The following is an 11519-nucleotide window of genomic DNA, read 5'->3' as shown; positions in this document are numbered from 1 at the left end:
GACCATCTGAAGAACATGTTGGATGCTAAGGTTATTCGTCCTTCTTCTAGTCCTTATGCCTCTCCCGTGGTTCTTGTTCGCAAAAGGGACTCGTCTTTACGTTTCTGTATAGACTATCGCCAACTTAATAGTCGTACAGTTAGAGACTGTTATGCTTTACCACGGATTGAGGAGACCCTTGATGCACTTCATGGCGCCAAGTATTTCACTTGTCTTGACCTGAAGTCTGGCTATTGGCAGGTCGAAGTTGCTGGGGAACATAAAGCCCATACTGCTTTTACGGTTGGTCCATTAGGATTTTACGAGTGTAACTCGATGCCTTTTGGTCTCACAAATGCTCCCGCAACTTTTCAACGTCTTATGGAGAGATGTATGGGCGACATCCATCTCCTACAGTGTCTCATTTACCTAGATGACATCATTGTGTTTTCAAAGACCTTTGATGAGCATCTGGAGAGATTACGTGCAATCTTTCTTCGATTGCGCAAGAATGGCCTCAAACTTAAGCCTTCTAAGTGCCAGTTCTTGCAGACCTCTGTGAAATATCTGGGTCTCGTAATCTCTGAGGAGGGTATCACGACAGACCCTGAGAAGATTGAGGTACTGGAGACCTGGCCAGTTCCACAGAATGTGGATGACGTTCGTCATTTTCTTGGCTTCTCTGGATATTATCGTCGCTTTGTGCCAAATTATGCCAAAGTCGCAAAGCCTTTGACAAATTTACTTGTTGGACATTCCGGCAAGAAAAGGAAAAATAGCAAACCCGACCAGAACTGGATATGGGGGGAGGAGCAGCAGTCGGCTTTCAGTGAGCTTGTTGGTAAACTTATCAGCGCTCCCATTTTGGCTTTCGCAGACTTCACTCAACCATTCGAACTGCACATTGATGCAAGTGGCGATGGCTTAGGCGCGGTACTTTACCAAACCCAAAATACCCAGAAACGAGTGATAGCCTATGCGAGCCGAGGGCTTTCCAAATCAGAGCGCAACTACCCAGCTCACAAATTAGAGTTTCTAGCTCTGAAATGGGCTGTCACCAGGAAGTTCCATGACTACCTGTATGGCAACCCATTCACCGTTAAGACCGACAACGACCCCCTCACTTACGTTTTAACATCAGCGAAATTGGATGCAACTGGACATCGTTGGCTCGCTGACCTTGCTGCTTACGACTTTTCTGTAGAGTATGTACCAGGGGCAAGGAACAAGGATGCTGATGCGTTGTCCAGGTTGCCACGTGAGGTCATGGATATCCAATCTGTGTCTGCGGTTTGCAACAGTCAGCAGTCGTCTAGTGTTGTAGAGACGCTCTCACTTTGTCATGAGGTATTGAACTGTGTTTTAGCAGTTGATGATTTCGAGTCTACCAATGTTGGGACTGATCAGCAGATGCTTTCTTGTCAGCAGGCGGACCCCTCAATCTGCACGATTGTGGACCTTCTCCGTAAAGATCAGCGCCCTTCAAAGGAGTCTCTTAGGTCATTTGATCGTGACACAGCTTCAATCCTCAGGCAGTGGGATGCTCTCTCCATCACTAACAATCTCCTTTATAGGAAACAGAAGACTACAGAAGGTGATTATCCCTACTTTCAACTCATTGTCCCAGAGCTTCAACGAGAATCCGTCATTACTCATCTACATGACGGGATGGGGCATCTGGGTAGGGACAGGACTGTGGCTCTCCTACGGACGAGGTTTTATTGGCCAGGAATGATGGGAGATGTCGAGAACCACATTCGTAGCTGCCAGAGGTGCATTCTTCGGAAAGCTCCTTATCAGACTGAGCGCGGACCATTGGTCAACATTCAGACCACTCAACCCATGGAAATGGTGTGTGTTGACTATCTCAGTCTGGAACCTTCATCTGGTGGTTATGAAAATGTTCTGGTCATTACTGACCACTTCACCAAGTATGCTGTTGCGATTCCAACTCATAATCAAACAGCGCGAACAACAGCGAAGGCCTTGTTTGAGCACTTTATCGTACACTATGGTCTCCCTGAAAGGTTACATTCAGATCAGGGACGGAATTTCGAAAGTGATGTTATCAAACAAATGTGCAGCATACTTGGGATACAGAAAACAAGGACAACTCCCTATCACCCCATGGGGAACGGGTTATGTGAATGGTTTAACCGGACACTTCTTGAGATGCTCGGGACTCTGCAGGATCAGGAAAAGGCACGTTGGAAGGACCATATTGCTCATGTGGTCCATGCCTATAACTGTACCTTGCACGAGTCTTCTGGGTTCACACCCTACTTTCTCATGTTCGGCAGACATCCTAGACTGCCTGTTGATGTTGCCTTTGGCACGTCTCTCGCCAACACTTCATCACCATCTTATACGCAGTTTGCTGCTGATTTGAAGCACAAGTTGACAACTGCGTATGAGCTCGCTACTCAAAACATGGACAAGGCCCGGGCCAAACAGAGGAAGACTTATAATCTGAAGGCCCGTGGTGCTACTGTTAAGGTAGGTGATGTCGTGTTGGTCCGCAATGTCAACATTCGTGGGAAACAGCAGCTTGCCGACCGATGGGAGAAAGATTTCTATGTGGTGGAATCACAGCCGAATTCTAATGTTCCTGTGTTTAAAGTCCGCAAGGAAGGCACTAGGGAGCATCGTGTACTTCACCGCAATTTACTCCTTCCCATTGGTTCGGATGGCCGTCCCATTCCTAAACCTCGGAGCCCTCCGCCTTCTCTAGGAGCTTCCGCTGTACCTGGTGATACCTCCAACACCGCTTTGGAGATTTCTACAACCGACCTGGATGTGGAAATTCCTTTATCTCCAGTGCCTGGGGGTTCTCCATTTGGTCAGCCGGTTGAAACTCCTTCGTTTCCAAGGTCACCACCAGCTCAATTATCTGGTGTTCCCTCTTCAACGACGCCATCTATGGTGTTGCCGTCACTCGAGTTGCCTGGAGGAATTTCGACTTCCCCAGTGCCTTCCAGCCCTTCCACTTCTGTTGTTCCAGAATTATTTTCTGTCACCCCATCAGTGGTTACAAGACCTGGCAGGTCACGCCAGAAACCTAAATGATATTATATATATTATTCAATTTAATTCAGCACCCTAATATAGATATTAATTTCTGACAGAAGCAGATGAAAACAGATTGAAATATGGCCATTCCATACCTGAAGAAAAGAAAATTAAATTAAGTAAATGGAATATTGATATTATAAAACTTGCTTGTAAAATAATTAACCACATGGTCCATTTTGGCCCATGTGCTTTTCAAGTATCTTATCATGAACATACAACAGTAATTTAACATTAAAGTTAATTTTAGTATAGTTTATCAATGGCTTTTGTACTTTTATATTTAAGATAAATAATACCTGTAAACTTGCAAATATATGACTTCATGTGCTGCTGTTGAGGAGGAAGGACATTTTCTTTTCTTCAGGTAGTTCTTCAACAGCAGCCACCCCCTTGCAATAAATCCATTATCACCATCTGCCTGTGTCTGTGTTTCCCAACGGCCCGAGCCGGATAAATATCACTACCCCGGCTACATACTGATATATTATAAAGTGGTATATAGGTAGATATAACACTGATCTATAGAGGTAAACACATTTGATTATACTTCTATGTGTTTAAAGTTGATTTTGACAGCCCGGGCCAAGTCGGACCCAACACAAGCCAAACACTTTTGATAGAGACTATGTTGAGAATGTAGAGGGAAAAGGGCTTCACTTTGAGCACCTTGTTTTCTTTAAATACAGCGAACTGAGACACTATAAAGTTGTATATAGGTAGATATAATGCTAGTCTATAGATTTAAAGACATTTGATGATACATTTGTGTGTTTAAAGTGCATTTTGACAGCCCGGGCCAAGTCGGACCCAACACAAGCCAAACACTTCTGATAGAGACTATGTTGAGAATGTAGAGTGAAAAAGGCTTCACTTTGAGCTCTGTGTTTTCTTTAACTACTGAAATATGAGACAATAAAGTGGTATATAATTAGATATAATACTTATCTTTAGATATAAAGAATCTTAGGAACTTGAGAAGTGCTTGGACAGTTATTAACACGTGTCGTGTCAGTCCTTTGACATTCGCGAATATCCACTTCCAGAAAACATCCTGTGTTGGTTTAACACGAATTAGTAAAGGTTATTTAGGGATGCCCAACACGTTAATTAATGAAAGAAGAGTAGTCAAAACACTGTCGTTTCCTGCCCAGGACATCACACCCTACACGCCAAGGTCGGTGAGAAGCATTCTAATCAAAGAATACACACAGTCAATACACAGTCATCTCGGCTTGGACACTCGCCCCGCGCAGACGTGTCCTTCCAAGCTCGCTACCCACGCTCAACCTTGAGAGGCATCGCTCTGTCGCTACCAAGGGAACTAGTTGCCATCCTGGAGCCCTTGCTGGCTTTCAGGGTTGGGGACTACTCCCTCAGGACTTCCTACAAGTTCAACTCCTCCACCCTCTAGGAAATGTGTGCTCCAGCCCAGCGCAGAGCTCGCGACACACTGTATACTGATGTATACAGTATATTGCAGTTGATATACTGTATACTGCATGCGATACATATTTGCGGAAACTTTCAAGATTCAAGATTCAATTTGCATATATTTCATATACAACAGACCGCCGTCATATATCACTGGAATACTGCTGAGGACGGCGTTAAAACAAATTGTTTTCATAATGGAGCGCTGCAGTTATTTAAAATAGAACCGTATACATATGTACATGTAGTACCAACTCACTCTATTTGTTTCGAATATTCAGCAGAAAATATATTATTAACCAGGTCTTTGGGAAAAGATATCAGATTTTTATAAGCAGCCACATAGGGATGATAAAGGACCCCTCGCTGATTAGGTTCTTGTTTACTTAAGAGCAGAGTTGGCCATGTTAGATGATATAACCAAATTCCAGGCGCCCCGGCGGGGGGCAAGCTGGTCTTGTTAGTGTATGGTATGAGCTGTGACGTTGACCCAAGAGAATAATGTCAAACATGAGACCAACTCAAGTCTATAATGATTGGGAAAGTCTAGATTTCCACAGCTCTAGCCTGAAATTAAGAATTTTTCTATGCTCCATTTTAATTGTATTATTTTCATTTTGTAGACATGGATGGACCAACCAGGAAAGAAATTGATGGAATATTAATATCACATGTTACCACTGATCCAGTTAAATTCATCACACAATAATAAATTAGTATTTGACATTACGGCATTTGATTATTAGGGCATGATCATGTACATGTTCACTGTAGTAATGTACACACCAGTCAACTTGATTATAATTTTTATCAAAGTGTAGCGCAGCATCAACGATTACTTTATGATATCCTCACTTGTCATCGATGTATTGACATCGAACAATGGACGGCAATTCGAAATTCTTATGGATAGCTTCAATAGGGACAGCGCCGGTGTCAGTACAATTTTCCTAGTTAAAATAAGTATCTACAAAATATAATTTCTGAAGCAGACAAGAACAATATTTTTTTATTAATGCTTACTTTCATGGATAGAATTAAGGCAATCTAGGCTTGCCAAATCGTTCTAGACTTGAGCTGGATTCCTTTTAAATTTATTCTGTATGGTCTGGGAGACGAACGGGCGTCAGTATCGCATGGAGAACTGGGACAGCCTTAATCAGTGTAATCGGATATGTTGTGGAGTTTCGGTTTTGGGCTGTTTGCTGAATATATAGAATTGCGAGTTATGTATACTCTGTATTCTTTCGTCATGGTAGCATATATATTTTCTATGTTGCTTTTTGAATTATCCACAAATAATGAGAACTACAATGTAAACCTCTCTCTGGAGATATGCAATAATACTACTAAAGTGCATATCTGAAAAATGGGACTTCTCGACAAATATTTCTTTCTTAAATACTACCCGTTACAGGCATTCTGATCATTATATCATACTTTGTACAGTTTAAAAGTCAAATAATGGCAAATTGTGTATCTTTCTACATTTTGAATTAATTATATTTTCTGAAATAAAACCTTAGCATCAGATAGTGATATACACGAATATGATCTATACTATTATAAATGAGTTATCAATTTCGTATTATGAATTAGATAAACAGAAATATGATAGTAAAACAAATTATTTTAATCTATTCTTGTGAGTAGGTAACGAGAGATCTAGGCAACGCACTAACATAGCCATTTATGAAAAATGAAATATTAAAAGTTTAGGGGTTTGAACATGCACATTGAATGACAGGGAAGAAAGCAACGCAATAATTAAATTATGAATCAAATTATGTCATAAATATAACAGAATATTTAGAAAATATAAGTTTAATTTCTCATCGTTGGAAGGTGTTTAATAATTATATAGATTTTGTTTGATTGTTTGTTGTTTAACGCCGCACTCAGCAATATACCAGCTATATGACGGTGGTTCGTAAATAATCCAGTCTGGACAAAACAATTTAGTCATTATCATCAAGAGCACCGATCTACGCATTTGGGATACGATGACATGCATCAACCAGGTCAGCGAGCCAAGTCGCCTTCGTAGAAGCATGGTTTGTTGAATGCCTATTCTAACCCGGATCTTCACGGGTATTTTTTTAAATAATAAGGTACAATGAAATTCTGTATATGTCCATAATAAGTGTGTATAAGTAGATGGATAATATGTCCATACACGCCAAGTAAATGGTATATGCATTAATTTAAATGCAAATGATTCAATGATGAGTTCTTTCACAAGTCCATATTTCAAGGCATGTATTTGATATTCATAATAACTCCACAAAAGCTACACAATGGCAACAAAACGGTACCAGCATCACAGATACCAATAATACATGAGATACATATAATTACTTTAAAGTTAAAACATGTATCTAAATAGAAAATTAGAAGGATACACTTCCGACATTTTTCGTATTTTGTTTTCGTTTGGAGAGAGAAGTTGTGATTGGTATCTGATGGGTGCAAACAGGTATTCCCTTCCGCCCAGGCCTTGCGGCAATGCTATAGCCCAAAATGAAACAAGCCTTGTTCAACAGGTTCAGACTCAAATTTCTATCCCACTTGGGCTCCTTTTAAATTTAAATATAATTTCTCGTGTCGATATGTGTCAGAAGAAATGAAATATTACAGCACTGGTGAATAGGTTATATGCGCATGTCAGCGTCGATCCTATAATATCCTTTTATGCAAAATATATATACTGATGAATTAAGGTAGTAATACTACGCAAATATATGTCAAGATGCATACATCAGTATCATCTCGTGATCTTAATTCGTGCTTTGAGCCCTTTTTCTACCGGAGATTCTGGGGTGTTACATCACACCAGAAAGCCAAGTCCAAATTCCAGTCATAATTTCATGGTCCGTCTTGTATGTTGGAAACCAATATCGCAATATGGCTAAATATTGCTGAACGTGGTATTAACCCGATTACTCACATAATTATTCCATTTTCTACAGTCATCTACGAACACTATCTTTAAGGAGGTATATCTGTATCATCCAAATGTCCATACATATATGTCCACATTTATATGTATAAAGCAAGTCGTCCTGCACTCTTCCTTAAAAGATAAATGTTAAGCATTTCCTCTGTATGGATTTATATAATGTAATATCGTTTTAATGTAATGCTGATGCAGTAAACGTACCACAGACCTAATGCTAGAATAACATCTAATTTCTGAAATGAACATATTTTACAGAAAAAAAAAGTTGTTTAAACAATACTTATAAAATATAAGAACAAGGAGCCAAGAGCCAAATATTGGGCTGTGTTGGACATATTTGTTTCGGGGTCTTATGACAGACAAATCTGATGCCTTTAAGTATAAAGATAAGTAAGTATAGATGTTGTACATATTCAAATATGTTCGTGATTAACCCAACCTTGAAAAATATTGAAAGATGAGTGGTAACTATTTATGCAAATATTTCAAATTAGAATGAGAGCACATCAGGAAAGCATGGTACTTTAATATACGTATCTTGTTAACCCAATATTCTTTTTTAAGTAAGAGCAGCATGTATATCGAGAGTATAGGTTTGGTGCGTGACTTATCACACAGTACTTTCAGAAAGTGTGTATATTCTGTTTATCGGTAATAAATAACATAAGACGATTCATACGGCTAAATACGATTTACTTCAGAACTAGAATAGATTATTTAAGGTTAGGGGGAAATGTATGTAATTAACAGAACTTTGGCCGGGTTTGAAGGATTTGGGTCCTGGCTTGGGCTTTGTGTTGGACGTGTAGACGGCATTTCCAGGTTTGACGTATCAATGACAAAAATGATGTCAGATGCAATTTTCTGCCTTTTCGGGTGAACAATTGGCTTGCCTTTGGATGTGTTTGTGGCGGGTGCCACTAGTGGATCGGAATGAGCTCGCGTTTTTGCGAGCATCCAATGTCATCATTTATTATGATGAATCCTGAAACATGCTCCTGATGTTGTCGCAATGGTGCAGTTGGCGCTACTTTTGGCAAGGGTTTCTCATGATAATGGAAATGCTTATGTCGCTTTTGTTGACCGATAAACATGAAAAGATATAATGTTAGTGTATATGGTCATGTAATTAAGAAACAAACGACGAGTGGGAGTTGTTTATTGTACGATAAACAACGACCGAGACTCGTTTATTTCTATATGAGATATCAACATTACGTACAGCCTCTTTTAGGGTGTTAAATTAGGAAAAAATACACGCTTTACAATATTTACCCGTACTTAAATAATGATGATTCCTTGAATAGAATCCGACAGCGGCCATGCTAGATAAATCCATTTTAGGATTTGAGTTTGGTCCCGCATATTCTCACAATTTTCTCGTCAATCATCTGTACCTTTTCTCCCAATACCGATTGTCATATCACTCTAATTTTCGGATTCTCCAGCAACATTTATTGGGAACAACTCACTAGACACATATCTCTCAAAAATAAGGTCAAATTTACAAATTTTACTTTTCAAGTTGCGAGTGCATGTTCGAATCTCAATAAATGACGTCATGATAGAACAATGTTTTATCGTGAAATAAATATCGCTTCCTTCTTTGTTCTTTGTGATTTATCGCGTAGCTATCTTATATCATCAAATGCCAATTTCTAATTGCTTTATCATGACGTATCCGTGTCATGTAGCAATAACATACACAAATATCGTTGACTTCGACATGGAATAGTGTCATGAAATCTGATTATCCTCTTGTGTGCAATATTTCTGGTTGATAAATCTAACACATTCTTACTTTAAGAATAGCGACTATACATTATTATATATCCCTTATCAGGTCTCTGTAACATTTGCAAAATGATACAAATATAAAAATACAACTGAACCTAAATGTAATGTTTTAATATCCTTACGTTGCTGAGTGCAGCATTTAACAACAAACACACAAAACATAATATATTTAAGAATTATGTTAACAATTCCGATGCTAAAAATAACCTCACAATCTCCATACCTCTTCTCTCTCTCTTTTTCTCTTTTTTTTAATAATCTGAAGGAATAATAATGGCAATACTATCATAATTATCATCATTATTTATGTTACTTATCCTCAAGTGAAGTAGTCCTTCACACTATACATTCAGTGAAGAAGCCCATGAACATATGAACTATGTAACATACATTCATGGAAATTAGATGAACAGTTGAAGTAAGCAAATGATATTATTCGGTCGAACGTCTATCAGCCATCTATTCTATTCATGAAGAACATTTCACGTGGGACCAACAGAGGGAATTATGACTATCGACTTGCTAATTATTTTTTTATATTCATGCAAGCTCAAACGATCCATTGGCTTGATTTATTGTTATGGTATCCACAAAATAAGTAGGATCCGACTTTTTCCGTTTTTGTTGAAATAAAACTGAATAATATTTGCTGTTTACATATCAAAGTTTGCCAAATTGTTACAAAATGTTTGCCCACAGCGAGGCTACGTATCCCCAACATATTGTGCTAGGCACAGTATCACTGGACTGAGGGAGGGCGGTATTCCTCCTTGTGGGTCACCTGCTTGGCAATATGGGACGGGAAAACTGCAGGGGGTGAGGGCAGTTAAGTTGATGGTACAGACAGATATGAGAGATCATTTTACAAATGTGAAACCTCAGTCCACAAAGGAAGAGACGAAAGCTGAAACTTGCGAGGTTTACCGAACAAAGGCAGTTATTTCTAGTTTCTTACTGACTCTCGAAGATACATTTAATAAAACAATTAATGCGTGTGTGTCAACGGAGGAACACTGCGTTTCGGAATATATACTTTCTCCTTCATCAGGTGCATATTATTAAAGGCTATGAGGCAGAGAACATATATTTGTACCTGTAAGAACAACAAAAGTAAAAAGATAGCAAAGAAGGGAACGCAACAAGGGAAGCCAACAGATAACTGGCATGGCGCTGATTACCCCGCCTCCCGTTTGCCCATTGTCCATTTCCCATTACCAATCATTCATAAGTTAAGTTTTGGCTTTAATTTGTCCATTGATAATCAACCATCAACGTCTATTATCTCCACCCTAAAAATATGTAGTTTACTGAGAAAGTGGTATCCAAATATAATGTGTGTTACTGTTGACCACTTTCTTAAAGGCATTGTTGGTTCAAAGCTTTCGGTCATAGAAGCCGTGCACTTTTTCTCTTGTCAGAGGAGTAGACAAAGTATACGTCATCTGGACTAACATTTTTGGTTCGGTGGCTGGGTTAGATCGCCAACTTTGTGTTCTGGCGATTGGATGCCTCACTCACAGTGTGGGTTCAAATCCCGGACGGGACTCAACCCAAGAAAGTAAGAGAATCTGTACTTTACTCAGAAAGTGTTATCCCAATTATAACATTTGTTGTCAAGAAAACACAATAAATGTATATTCGGCTTTGGATGGGTAATGATATCACAGACATATACGGATATTGATGATGACTTGGAGGAGCTTCGTAACGCACGTCTTCTCAATTCAGGGATTGGTAAATCCAAAAAGTGCGCGGGCGTGAGTGCGTGCGTGCGTGCGTGCGTGCGTAAATGTGGGCCTGTTGGATGTTACATAAAACATTCATCTTGAGCGGGATGGTAGTTCGAGTTGGATTAGCATGTTAACTATATGATCTTCTTTAGGCAGAGAATGCCGCGCATGAATGTATTGATGAAATTCCTAGGCACATGGGGCCTTTTCGTCCCCAGGAATACCCACAGTGGAGACTTCAATGGGGATAGGGTGTACACAATGTGCTACCTGGTAGATTGTGTGTCATCAGACCGGACAACGTTGGTCTTTGACTGATTGTGGCGTAAAACACACTTATTCATTTACTTATATCGGAAATTGAATGTTCATCTTAATTGTTATTGTTGAACATGTAATATATTTTTAAAGAAATAAAACAGTGACATAAAAACTACAACTTTATGTGAGCGCGAGTAGCTTTTTTGGAATGAGATGAATAAGTCTTATAAAGTTGTAAGCTTCTTCACAACCGTGTAACTATGAATTGACTTTATTGGGTAATCAAAAAA

The sequence above is a fragment of the Haliotis cracherodii genome, unplaced genomic scaffold (genome assembly GCF_022045235.1).
Source record: "Haliotis cracherodii isolate W230 unplaced genomic scaffold, xgHalCrac1.p SCAF_13, whole genome shotgun sequence".
NCBI classification, from domain to species: domain Eukaryota; kingdom Metazoa; phylum Mollusca; class Gastropoda; order Lepetellida; family Haliotidae; genus Haliotis; species Haliotis cracherodii.
This window is presented reverse-complemented; position numbering follows the sequence as displayed.